This window comes from Monodon monoceros, unplaced genomic scaffold (assembly GCF_005190385.1).
Source record: "Monodon monoceros isolate NGI ecotype Baffin Bay Population unplaced genomic scaffold, NGI_Narwhal_1 Super_Scaffold_22, whole genome shotgun sequence".
Classification (NCBI taxonomy): domain Eukaryota; kingdom Metazoa; phylum Chordata; class Mammalia; order Artiodactyla; family Monodontidae; genus Monodon; species Monodon monoceros.
This window is the reverse complement of record NW_021703779.1, coordinates 6,015,366-6,026,739: the sequence shown is the minus strand read 5'-3', so window position 1 is coordinate 6,026,739 and position 11,374 is coordinate 6,015,366. Positions and strand designations below refer to the sequence as shown.

General features: G+C 44.7%; 1 pseudogene; it reads right to left on the bottom strand.

The window, feature by feature from the left end:
- Window positions 1-10,067: 10,067 nt before the first annotated feature.
- LOC114905997 lies at window positions 10,068-10,499 on the bottom strand (annotated as a pseudogene).
- Between the last annotated feature and the right edge of the window lie 875 nt (window positions 10,500-11,374).

Genomic DNA, 11,374 nt, shown 5'->3' with positions numbered 1-11,374 from the left:
TTTTGCTTCATTTGCAAATATTTTCTCCCATTCTGAGGGTTGTCTTTTCATCTTGTTTATGGTTTCCTTTGCTGTGCAAAAGCTTTGGAGTTTCATTAGGTCCCATTTGTTTACTTTTGTTTTTATTTCCATTACTCTAGGAGGTGGGTCACAAAGGATCTTGCTGTGATGTATGTCATAGAGTGTTCTGCCTATGTTTTCCTCTAAGAGTTTGATAGTGTCTGGCCTTACATTTAGGTCTTTAATCCATTTTGAGTTTATTTTTGTGTATGGTGTTAGGGAGTGTTTTAATTTCATTCTTTTACATGTAGCTGTCCTGTTTTCCCAGCACCACTTGTTGAAGAGGCTGTCTTCTCTCCATTGTATATTCTTGCCTCCTTTATCAAATATAAGGTGACCATATGTGCGTGGGTTTATCTCTGGGCTCTCTACCCTGTTCCATTGATCTATAGTTCTGTTTTTGTGCCAGTACAGTACTCTCTTGATTACTGTAGCTTTGTAGTGTAGTCTGAAGTCAGGGAGCCTGATTCCTCCAGCTCCGTTTTTCTTTCTCAAGATTGCTTTGGCTATTCGGTGTTTTTTGTGTTTCCATAGAAATTGTGAAATTTTTTGTTCTAGTTCTGTGAAAAATGCCAGTGGGAGTTTTGATAGGGGTTGCATTGAATCTGTAGATTGCTTTGGGTAGTATAGTCATTTTCACTGTGTTGATTCTTCCAGTCCAAGAACATGGTATATCTCTCCATCTGTTTGTATCATGTTTAATTTCTTTCATCAGTGTCTTATAGTTTTCTGCATACAGGTCTTTTGCCTCCTTAGGTAGGTTTATTCCTAGGCATTTTATTCTTTTTGTTGCAGTGGTAAATGGGAGTGTTTCCTTAACTTCTGTTTCAGATTTTTCATCATTATTGTATAAGAATGCAAGAGAGTTCTGTGCATTAATTTTGTATCCTGCTACTTTACCAGATTCATTGATTAGCTCTAGTAGTTTTCTGGTAGCATCTTTAGGATTCTCTATGTATAGTATGTTATCTGCAAACAGTGGCAGTTTTACTTCTTTTCCGATTTGGATTCCTTTTACTTCTTTTTCTTCTCTGATTGCTGTGGCTAAAACTTCCAAAACTATGTTGAATAATAGGGGTGAGAGTGGGTATCCTTATCTTGTTCCTGATCTTAGTGGAAATGGTTTCAGTTTTTCACCATTGAGAATGATGTTGGCTGTGGGTTTGTCATATATGGCCTTTATTATGTTGTTAGTTCCCTCTATGCCTGCTTTCTGGAAAGTTTTTATCATAAATGGGTGTTGAATTCTGTCAAAAGCTTTTTCTGCATCTATTGAGATAATCATACGGTTTTTATCCTTCAGCTTGTTAATATGGTGTATCACATTGATTGATTCGTGTATATTGAAGAATCCTTGCATTCCTGGGATAAACCCCACTTGATCATGGTGTATGATCCTTTTAATGTGCTGTTGGATACTGTTTGCTAGTATTTTGTTGAGGATTTTTGCATCTATGTTCATCAGTGATATTGGCCTGTAGTTTTCTGTCTTTGTGACATCCTTGCCTGGTTTTGGTATCAGGGTGATGGTGGCCTCGTAGAATGAGTTTGGGAGTGTTCCTCCCTCTGCTGTATTTTGGAAGAGTCTGAGAAGGTTAGGTGTTAGCTCTTCTCTAAATGTTTGATAGAATTCTCCTGTGAAGCCATCTGGTCCTGGGCTTTTGTTTGTTGGAAGATTTTTCATCACAGTTTCAATTTCAGTGCTTGTGATTGGTCTGTTTATATTTTCTGTTTCTTCCTGGTTCAGTTTCAGAAGGTTGTGCTTTTCTACGAATTTGTCCATTTCTTCCAGGTTGTCCATTTTATTGGCACATAATTGTTTGTAGTAATCCCTCATGATCCTTTGTATTTCTGCAGTGTCAGTTGTTACTTCTCCTTTTTCATTTGTAATTCTATTGATTTGAGTCTTCTCCCTTTTTTTCCTGATAAGTCTGGCTAATGGTTTATCCATTCTGTTTATCTTCTCAAAGAACCAGCTTTTACTTTTATTGATCTTTGCTATTGTTTCCTTCATTTCTTTTTTATTTATTTCTGATATGATCTTTATGATTTCTTTCCTTCTGCTAGCTTTGGGGTTTTTCTGTTCTTCTTTCTCTAATTGCTTTAGGTGTAAGGTTAGGTTGTTTATTTGAGATGTTTCCCAGGGGACTATTTACGGTAGCAGGGTAATGTGTCAGCTGAGGGGCGAATACATGAGGTCCTGGAGGAATCTTCAAAGTAGGCAGCGTGGAACCCCGTGGGCTCTGTGATCCAGCAGCAAGGGCATAAAAGAAGAGGAGGGGGCTTGGGAAGAGGTTTCTTTGGCATTAGCCCTGTGCCCCTCCCTATGGAGGGGTGGGCTTCTTGCTTCACCCCAGCCCTGTGAGGCTTCAGCGAGACCCCTTAGAGAGGATGAGACCTCATTCTGCATCTCTGGTGCCCCATGGGCCTGACTCCTGCCTGAATTTCCAGGGAGGGGGCTGTGCTGGTAGAGGCTGGGCTTCCCAAGGCTCTCAGCGATGCACAGCTAGCTGACCTCGGTGGCCCATGGGGACCAGCAGGGAGGAGGGAGTCTTGCCGCCATTTGGACTTCTGCTCCTGGCGGGGGGGGGGACTCCAGCTGAGAAGGAGCTGCAGCCACGCCCTCCCCCTACCCCCTACTCCCCCAGTCTCAGGACTTGTCAGTGGGGTGGAATCCAGCTGGGACAGGTCCCATGAACTCGTAGGAATGCACTTCAGGGGAAGGGTCAGCCCTTCCCGTGTCCTGAAGCCATCTCTGGACAGTACCAGCCGCAGGGGGATGATCTGCCCCTTTGACCTTATCTTTCCCTCCACGTTCCTTGCTGCGAGGGACAGGAGAGCAGCCAGAGGTGCGGTGAGTGATCCATGAAGACACCAGAAGCTCTTTCCTCGTTCTCTCCCTTCCCAGACCACCAAAACCACGCATTCACTCATGGTGACTTACCCTGGAATTAAACCTGCAGCTTTAGAGTTGCACTAGGTGTTGAGTTTGGGGTTTTAAAGCATTCAGTGACCAGCAGCGTCCCCAGACGTGCTGGAATTTTGGCCTCTGATACTGTGAACCGTCTCTCCAACGAGTAAGTTTTATAGAGACATCCCACCCCCCCTCTAAGACCAGATGTCACCTTTTTTGTTTTTTTTTTTTGCGGTACACGGGCCTCTCACTGCTGTGGCTTCTCCCGCTGCGGAGCACAGGCTCCGGACGCGCAGACTCAGTGGCCACGCCTCACGGGCCCAGGCGCTCCGCGGCATGTAGGATCTTCCCGGACCGGGGCACGAACCCGTGTCCCCTGCATCGGCAGGTGGACTCCCAACCACTGCACCACCAGGGAAGCCCTAGATGTCACCTTTTGATGATGTCAGAGTCATGCTTATTCAGGTTAAAGTAGTTTTTCAGGTTTCACCATACTATCGTCCTGGGTTTCCATGAAGAATGGGAAATACGTCAGCAGCCGCTACATTATGTATTAATTATGTGAGTGCCTGCCAAGAGCCAGAGGCACACAATTAAAACCAAGTAAGGTTTTATTTATAGACGTGGAAAACAAAGGTGGAGATTTAGTCTTTCCTTTTTTTTTTAACCTAAACAAAACGAAATAATGATGGATGGGAGGGGACAGGTGAAAAGAGAAACGCTGACAGTTATCTTTCCCGGGGTACACGTGTCCCCCAGACGTGTGGGCTGAGGCATCCGGGCTCACTTCCTCTGTGCTGCTTTCTGTCCACCAGGCTCAGGGCTGCCCGGCCGACTTCCCCACCCTTGGTGTTGGCCGGGAATGCCTTCCTCGGGGCTCTGTGTGCCGCGTGCCGGGGGAGCGAGACACGTGATAGTCAGGGATGCAGGGCTGCTGTGCTGCGGGCCGTGCACAGGGCATCCGGAACGCAGCACCGGCTGCGCATGGCCTCACCCGCACCCCGGTGCCTTCCAGTGGGGGAGCAGTTGTCCCCACGTGTGACGCCCACCTCCCCACTGCTTTCCAGCACCCTCAGCTTCTCCGCCCACACGTGTGCACCTGCCACACCTGCCTGCTGTGCACAGTGGCGTGGACACTCCCATGCACACACGAGATGCTCTGAGTACATGTCCACTTTTTTTCCCCTCTCCCACTTCAGGGTGCCAGCAGGAAAAGAAAGATCACGGTGCAGTATTCAAAAATGATAGGCATGTCCGTTTGATTACTGCCAAGGTGTGACTGATCATTTCAGGAAGCCCAGCTCCCCTCTGATTTATAGATGAGACACTAGGGGCCTGAGGGAGGACCACGTGAAGAAACACAGGTGTTAAGTAACTTTTTTATGAGAGCTTCACCAGTTATCCGGTGATGACTTTACAGCCTGTGATATAAGTCCATATAACTTCCCCGGGCTGCCCAATGAGTATTCAAAGCCCGGAGCTCTTGGCTGGGGTGCTGTCCAGTGCAGTCAGTGGAAAAGCTGTGTGAGGTCCCTAAGGTCAAGGCACCTTCTCTGTGTGCCGGAGAATAGCTCTGTCTGAAAGCCTCATGAGTTGATGAGTTGGATTTTTTTTTTTTTTGCTTCTGGGAATAGTTACTTTGTCTATAGGTCCTCTTTTGTTCCTTTTCTGGAATAGTTAAATAATACATGGGGTAAGAGTTAATTACGTAAGTCGAAGGGCTAAGTGTTAGTTAGCTATGGGCAGATGGAGGTTTGAATTATCTGGCCTGGGACTAATGAAAGTTAGTATGTGTTTTATCTGGAGTGTTACCTTTTAAGAAAAAAAAATCTGTAAAACCACCTGCAACAATTGATATGTATTCATTTGTTTGTTTGCTCTGGAACAAGGAGGTCTTGTGGGAGAGGAAAGCAATTGCCTAGTAGTCTTTTATTTGATTCTTTCTGGATGAAATTCATACCTCGAAAACACCTGCAGGTAAAAACAAGAAACCTAAGAAGAAGTGAGTAGAGGTGCACTTTGTGCTGTAGCTTGACTGAAAAGAGAAATTGGGTCCATTAACCCTATAGCTATCAAAGTATTAGAACCACTGCTTCTGCGCTGGATACAAGGAATATGAATAAGAAGTATTTGCTGTCAAATGTATTCCATGAAAGACGAGCGTCATTCTCAGCTTAGTACTCGCTGCTTTTCCGAAACATAATTTTGAGAAGGAGTTAATAGCAGTTCCACTTTTTTTTTTTTTTTACCTTTTTTCCATGTCACATCTTTCTTTTCTTTCCTTTTTTTTCATACTTAGGAATTTGGTTGTTTTTTTTTTTTTTTGGCTGCGTTGAGTCTTCGTTGCTGCGTGCGGGCTTCCTCTAGTTGCGGCGAGCGGGGGCTACTTTTCCTTGCGGTGCGTGGGCTTCTCACTGCGGTGGCTTCTCTTGTTGCGGAGCACCGGCTCTAGACACGCGGGCTTAAGTAGTTGTGGCACGTGGGCTCAGAAGTTGTGGCTCATGGGCTCAGTAGTTGTGGCTCACGGGCCCTAGAGCGCAGGCTCAGTAGTTGTGGAGTACGGGCTTAGTTGCTCTGCAGATGTGGGATCTTCCCGGACCAGGGCTTGAACCCGTGTTCCCTGCATTGACAGGTGGATTCTTAACCACTGTGCCACCCGGGAAGTCCCACACATCTTTATTTTCTGTTCTAAATATACAAGTTCAAAGTCTGGCATGAGCCACTTGAATCTGTGTCCTGAAAAATGACAACCAGATTTCCTACCTACTTGAGAGGCGTGTACGTCGATCACTGAGTGTGTCCTCAGGACCATGGCTTCCACCACTCCTTGTGGCTACACTGGCTATGTTTTCGGATGTGCTGTTTATTATTCCAGTGTTTGGCCACGTAGACAGGGTTTGGCTTCTGTATAAAGGAGCTGGGTTAAACAGGGAATGAGTCTGTGGTTCAGAAATCAGCCTGTCCATTCTGCAAATGTACGTCAATTATAGAGAAATCAGCCTCTGGGACAGAGTGTCCTTTGCAATGCATGCCATACATAATCTACCTGTTATGAACCAGCCAAATATATTATTTTTTCCCCCAGAGATAGATGCTAAGAAATGCATGTAACCCCCCATTCAGCCTCACCCTCCACGTTTCCCTTGTGAATGAATGATCGGAATGAATTAAGATGTCTAGCTCTTGCTTACTTTACTTCTTATCCAGGTATCCGCAGGTTTCCTGTCCACATCAGTTTTGCCCTTTGTGCTCACCCTTGCAGATTGAATCAGAGGGCTGCTAGAAACAATTGCCATCCAAGATGATGTTACTAAAAATGGTGAAAGTATTTTATTGGAAGATTACTCCGCAGCCTGGTTATTTGCCATAGGGCACTCTGTGTGTTCAGTAAACCCATGGCAATACCTGACAGATTATTCCTATGAATTGGTGTCTCCAGGGTCATTCATATTTCCCAACTGAGGTATTGCCCCATATTCATTTATAATGAGATTTTAATGTAACAGCTGGTGCCATCAGGATTCAGAACTGTAAAAGCTTTCACTGCGTGGGAAAAAAAAAAAAGATATAAAGTCTCCCTCTATTTGTATTTAAAAGCGAAACAGTAAATGTCAGGCCTCCCTTAAAAGACTGGATGAAACAGGCATTAAAAGTTTATGGGTAGGGCCTCCCCGGTGGCTCAGTGGTTGAGAGTCCGCCTGCCAATGCAGGGGACGTGGGTTCGTGCCCCGGTCCGGGAAGATCCTACATGCCGCGGAGCGGCTGGGCCCGTGAGCCGTGGCCACTGAGCCTGCGCGTCCAGAGCCTGTGCTCCGCAACGGGAGAGGGCACGATAGTGAGAGGCCCGCATACCGCAAAAAAAAAAAAAAAAAAAAAAGTTTATGGGTAAAAATCCTAAGCTGTGTTCTGCAGACCAGTCGCCACCTCTGTTGTTTTCTTTGCTTCTTGTCTTCTGATTAAAATCCCCACTTTGTTTGGATATTAACCTTGTAAAACTCTATCAGTCAGTCAGTGAGCTCTTACCTAGGACCCCTGGGATCCAGGTAAAAAAAGGTGTAGCAGGGCTTCCCTGGTGGCGCAGTGGTTGGGAGCCCGCCTGCCGATACAGGGGACACGGGTTCGTGCCCCGGTCCGGGAAGATCCCACATGCTGCAGAGAGGCTGGGCCCATGAGCCATGGCCGCTGAGCCTGCGCGTCCGGAGCCTTTGCTCCGCGACGGGAGAGGCCACAGCAGTTAAGAGGCCCGCAAACTGCAAAAAAAAAAAGGTGTAGCAATGATGAAACACAATTGCAGTCTCACCTCCAAGGCTGTCCAAGATGGAAAACAAAACTCGGGAAATGCTGCAAGTGCCAGTGTCAGGGATCATTAAATGCCTCTCATGAGCATCAAGTGCTGGGCTCAGCTGGGCTCAGCTGGGGCAGCCGGCTTGACTGTCAACTCTGGTAGGAAGCCTGCAGGTGAGACTGAATGGGTCCCGGGTCCAGTGTTCCTCTTTAGTGGTTCCAGGATGGGGGAGTTGTCTTGTCTCCAGATAGATGGAGAGTTGGGGTGGGGAGGTCTCCTTTACAGTTAATTTGTCTACCCCAGGGTTTCTCAGCTGCAGAACTGGAAGACGCTTTGCTGTAGGGACTGACCTGTGCGTGGAGGATATTTAGGACCCACCTGCTAGATGGCAGTATCAACCCCCCTCCCAAATGTGACAACCAGACTTGTCTCCAGGTGTCGCCCCATGTCCCTTCAGCTCCAGATGACAACCACTGACCTACAATAAGCATTTAAAATGCACAAGGCACTATTCACAATAGCCAAGACATGGAAGCAACCCAAGTGCCCATCAACAGACGGTTGGATAAAGAAGATGTGGTACATATATACAATGGAATATTACTCAGCCATAAAAAAGAATAAAATATTGCCATTTGCAGCCACATGGATGGACCTAGAGTGTCTTATGCTTAGTGAAATAAGTCAGACAGAAAAAGACAGATACTCTATGATATCACATGTATGTGGAATCTCAAAAATAATACAAATGAATGCACATGCAAAGCAGACACAGAAAACAAACTTATGGTTACTAAAGGGGAGAGGGACGTTGGAGGGACAAACTGGGGGTATGGGATTAACAGATACAGACTACTCTATATAAAATAGGTAAGCAACAAGGATTTACTGTATAGCACGGGGAATTACAGCCATTCTCTTGTAATAACCTGTAATGGAATATAATCTGCAAAAACCCTGAATCACAGTGGTCTGCACCTGAAATTAACACAACATTGTAAATCAACTATACTTCATAAAACAATAGAGTAAAATGCATCAGTCAGAGCTTTGCGGTGGAGCAGGGTTCCTCAGCCTGGGCACCACAGTGCTGACTTTTGGGGCCGCATCATTCTTTTATCGTTTTTTAAAACCTCTGCAATTATTAGTTTATTTAGTATCATCCAGGACACAGATGTTCAGTATTCCTCCTGAAATTACATAAATGCAAATGGAAAGAATCCAAGTCAAAATTATATAACAAAACAGCACTCCATCACAAAAGCGTGTAAAATTGCAAGAACGCTATTTTAAAACACTGGCACTTTAAGAGAACGATAATCTCAAAAACGACAAAATTGCCAAATTGTTCCCTAAACTGTTAAGCAGATAAACATATGACCCTGATGAATGAGCTTGAGTGTTGTAAAGAAAAATCAAATTCAGATAAATCAGGTAATTCACACTGAAATACAAAGCTTGCCTTCTTCCCTCATGTCTATTTCATTTATAAAGGGGCAAACCATAATATAGGAAAATATACCTGATTTAAAATGTGGTATACAATTTTAAAAGTTGGCCCAATTAATTAAAAATACCTTTAATGGAGGATCTCAAGTTTCCTAAACAATCCATATTTAGATAAATAGGAGAAGACATTTACAGCCAGCACTTTTTCTCCAGAGCCTTTGTTGGGACTTTGTCAACAACCACAAAAAAAAACGTAATATGGCAGTCTTGTATTTTAAGCTCACGCTTTTGAGGATACATTCTCAGTCTTAAATGTGGGAACTGCAAATATAACTGCCATTACATGGTAATGGGAGTTAAAGGATGTAGAGTCCTCATGTAAAGATTAGAACATACTTTTCTATTAGTCCTTCAAGGACAGACTTTCAAAATGTTTGATCCTGATAATCCCGTGCTGTGAGTAGATTGGTTACTCTTCACTTTGTAAATGAACCTGGGCTATGTGACATCTGATATCCACCGATCAAGATTTGAGTTTTAGTTATGGATGAAAACTGTCTCAATTAAGCTCTTATCACCCTCATCATGAGTATGCAGGGTGCATACACGAAAGCTTTTTATCAGCTAACTCTACGAAAGATAAACACTGTAATAACTCGTGTGATCCAAAATGGGCAAAAGCAAAAGACTAGCTTCCCCTTAGGAAGAAACTTAAGACCTATGAAAAGGACAACAATACTAATAAAAAAAAATTGTGTTTACTTAGAAGCATATTCAGAATGTCAACAAAACAGCTGCAACTTTTCTTTTTTTTGCAATTACAGAGGGGTATTCAGTTAACAGAACAACAATTATTTCATATAAGCTGCATCAGAGACAGCTGAAGATGAAAAAAACTACCATCCCCATATATAAGTAATTTGTGCTGTGCACCAACAAGAACCTGCTTTAAATTTCCATGCCAATTTACAACCCCCATACTGTACCAGGCAAGGTTAGTGGCTATTGAAAATACCACCAGGACAGGGCTATCTAAAGACACGTTCGGTAGTGTGTTAACTATACAAAAAAAGACACTGTACAGTTTTAAAAAAAATCTTACACAGCCTTACATTTCAATATTTTTTCTTTCAAAGGAGTGAGTTGTGTACGGGGGGTTAAATGCTTTATAGACAAGGAAATAAAAAACTGCGCTGGAACCAACTTATTCATCGTCTTCCTCATCTTCCTCCTCTTCCTTCTTTTTCTTGCTTTTTCAGCCTTGACGACTCCCTTTTTTGCTGCATCAGGCTTCCCTTTAGCTCCGTTTGCAGCAATATCCTTTTCTTAGTTTTCCTTCAGCTTAGCAGCCGTCTTCTCCTAAGGCTGCTTGTTATCTGCAGCAGTGTTTTTCCACATCTCTCCCAGTTTCTTTGCAACATCGCCAATGGATAGGCCAGGATGCTCTCCTTTGATTTTTGGACGATACTCAGAACAAAACAAGAAAAACGCCGAAGGAGGCCTCTTGGGTGCATTGGGATCCTTGAACTTCTCTTTTGTTTCCCCTTTAGGAGGGGTAGAAGTTTTCGTTTCTCTTTCATAACGGGCCTTGTCCACCTTTGCCATGTCTTCGAACTTTCCTTTCTCTTTAGCAGACGGGGTCTTCCACCTCTCTGAGCACTTCTTAGAAAACTCTGAGAAGTTGACGGAAGCATCTGGGTGCTTCCTCTTGTGCTCCTGCCGGCAAGTTTGCACAAGGAATGCATATGATGACATTTCGCCTCTCGGCTTCTTAGGATCTCCTTTGCCCATGCTTAATTATTTTTCCTCTGCGAGGCACAGAGTCGCCCAGTGCCTGTCCGGCTCTCACTTGCCCCGGCGCTGTCTCTATGGAGCTCAGTGTACGGCAATCCCGCATCAATCTTTGATGTGGGATTGCCCTGTGCACCGCAGGGGGTTGAGAACACCTCCGCCCTGGTCCAAACATTGCTGAAGCCTTCCTGGGGAGGCAGAGCATCCTCTGCTTAGCACCTGTGAACTGGAGACAGGAAGGAGCCCCTGGAGGCCTGACGGAAGCGGGGAGAGGGCCCCTGCGTCCTGTCTGCAGCTCTTCCCCCAGGTTTCCTAGCAGCTCTTCACTTTTGCTGGAGGACGCCCCAGCTTGTCTGAGCTGAGTCACTGGGCCAGGGTTTCCTGGGTCCCTACGTGCCACCTCTGTCACAGATGAGGAGACTGTGGGCTTACGTGAGTTCACGGGATTGGCCAAGACACTCTTCAGCGTAGGACAGCTTTGCCAGGGCTGACTTCTTCAATTGCTTTTCTACAGAGCCCTGCCTTCCGATCCACAGCCCTTTGTCTGTAACCAGAAAGAAAAGAAAGAGATTGGAAGCCCAGTGTCTGGCAGCAACACTTGTTCTGAATCAAGGAATGTAAAACTGATGTACTGTTGAATAGTCTTTCTTTAGCCGACAGAAGGCAAATATTCATCGTGTTTATCGCTGCAGAACCATTAATATGTGTGATTGCAGGTTGCTTTCTAAAACTTTGCTCAAGGTACATGGATTGCATGATATATTTGAAGATATAGTATGTGTGTGTATATATATATATGAAGGTAATGGTACATATATACGTATATAGATATCTATATATATGAAGGTAATGGTGAACATATACACGTATAGATG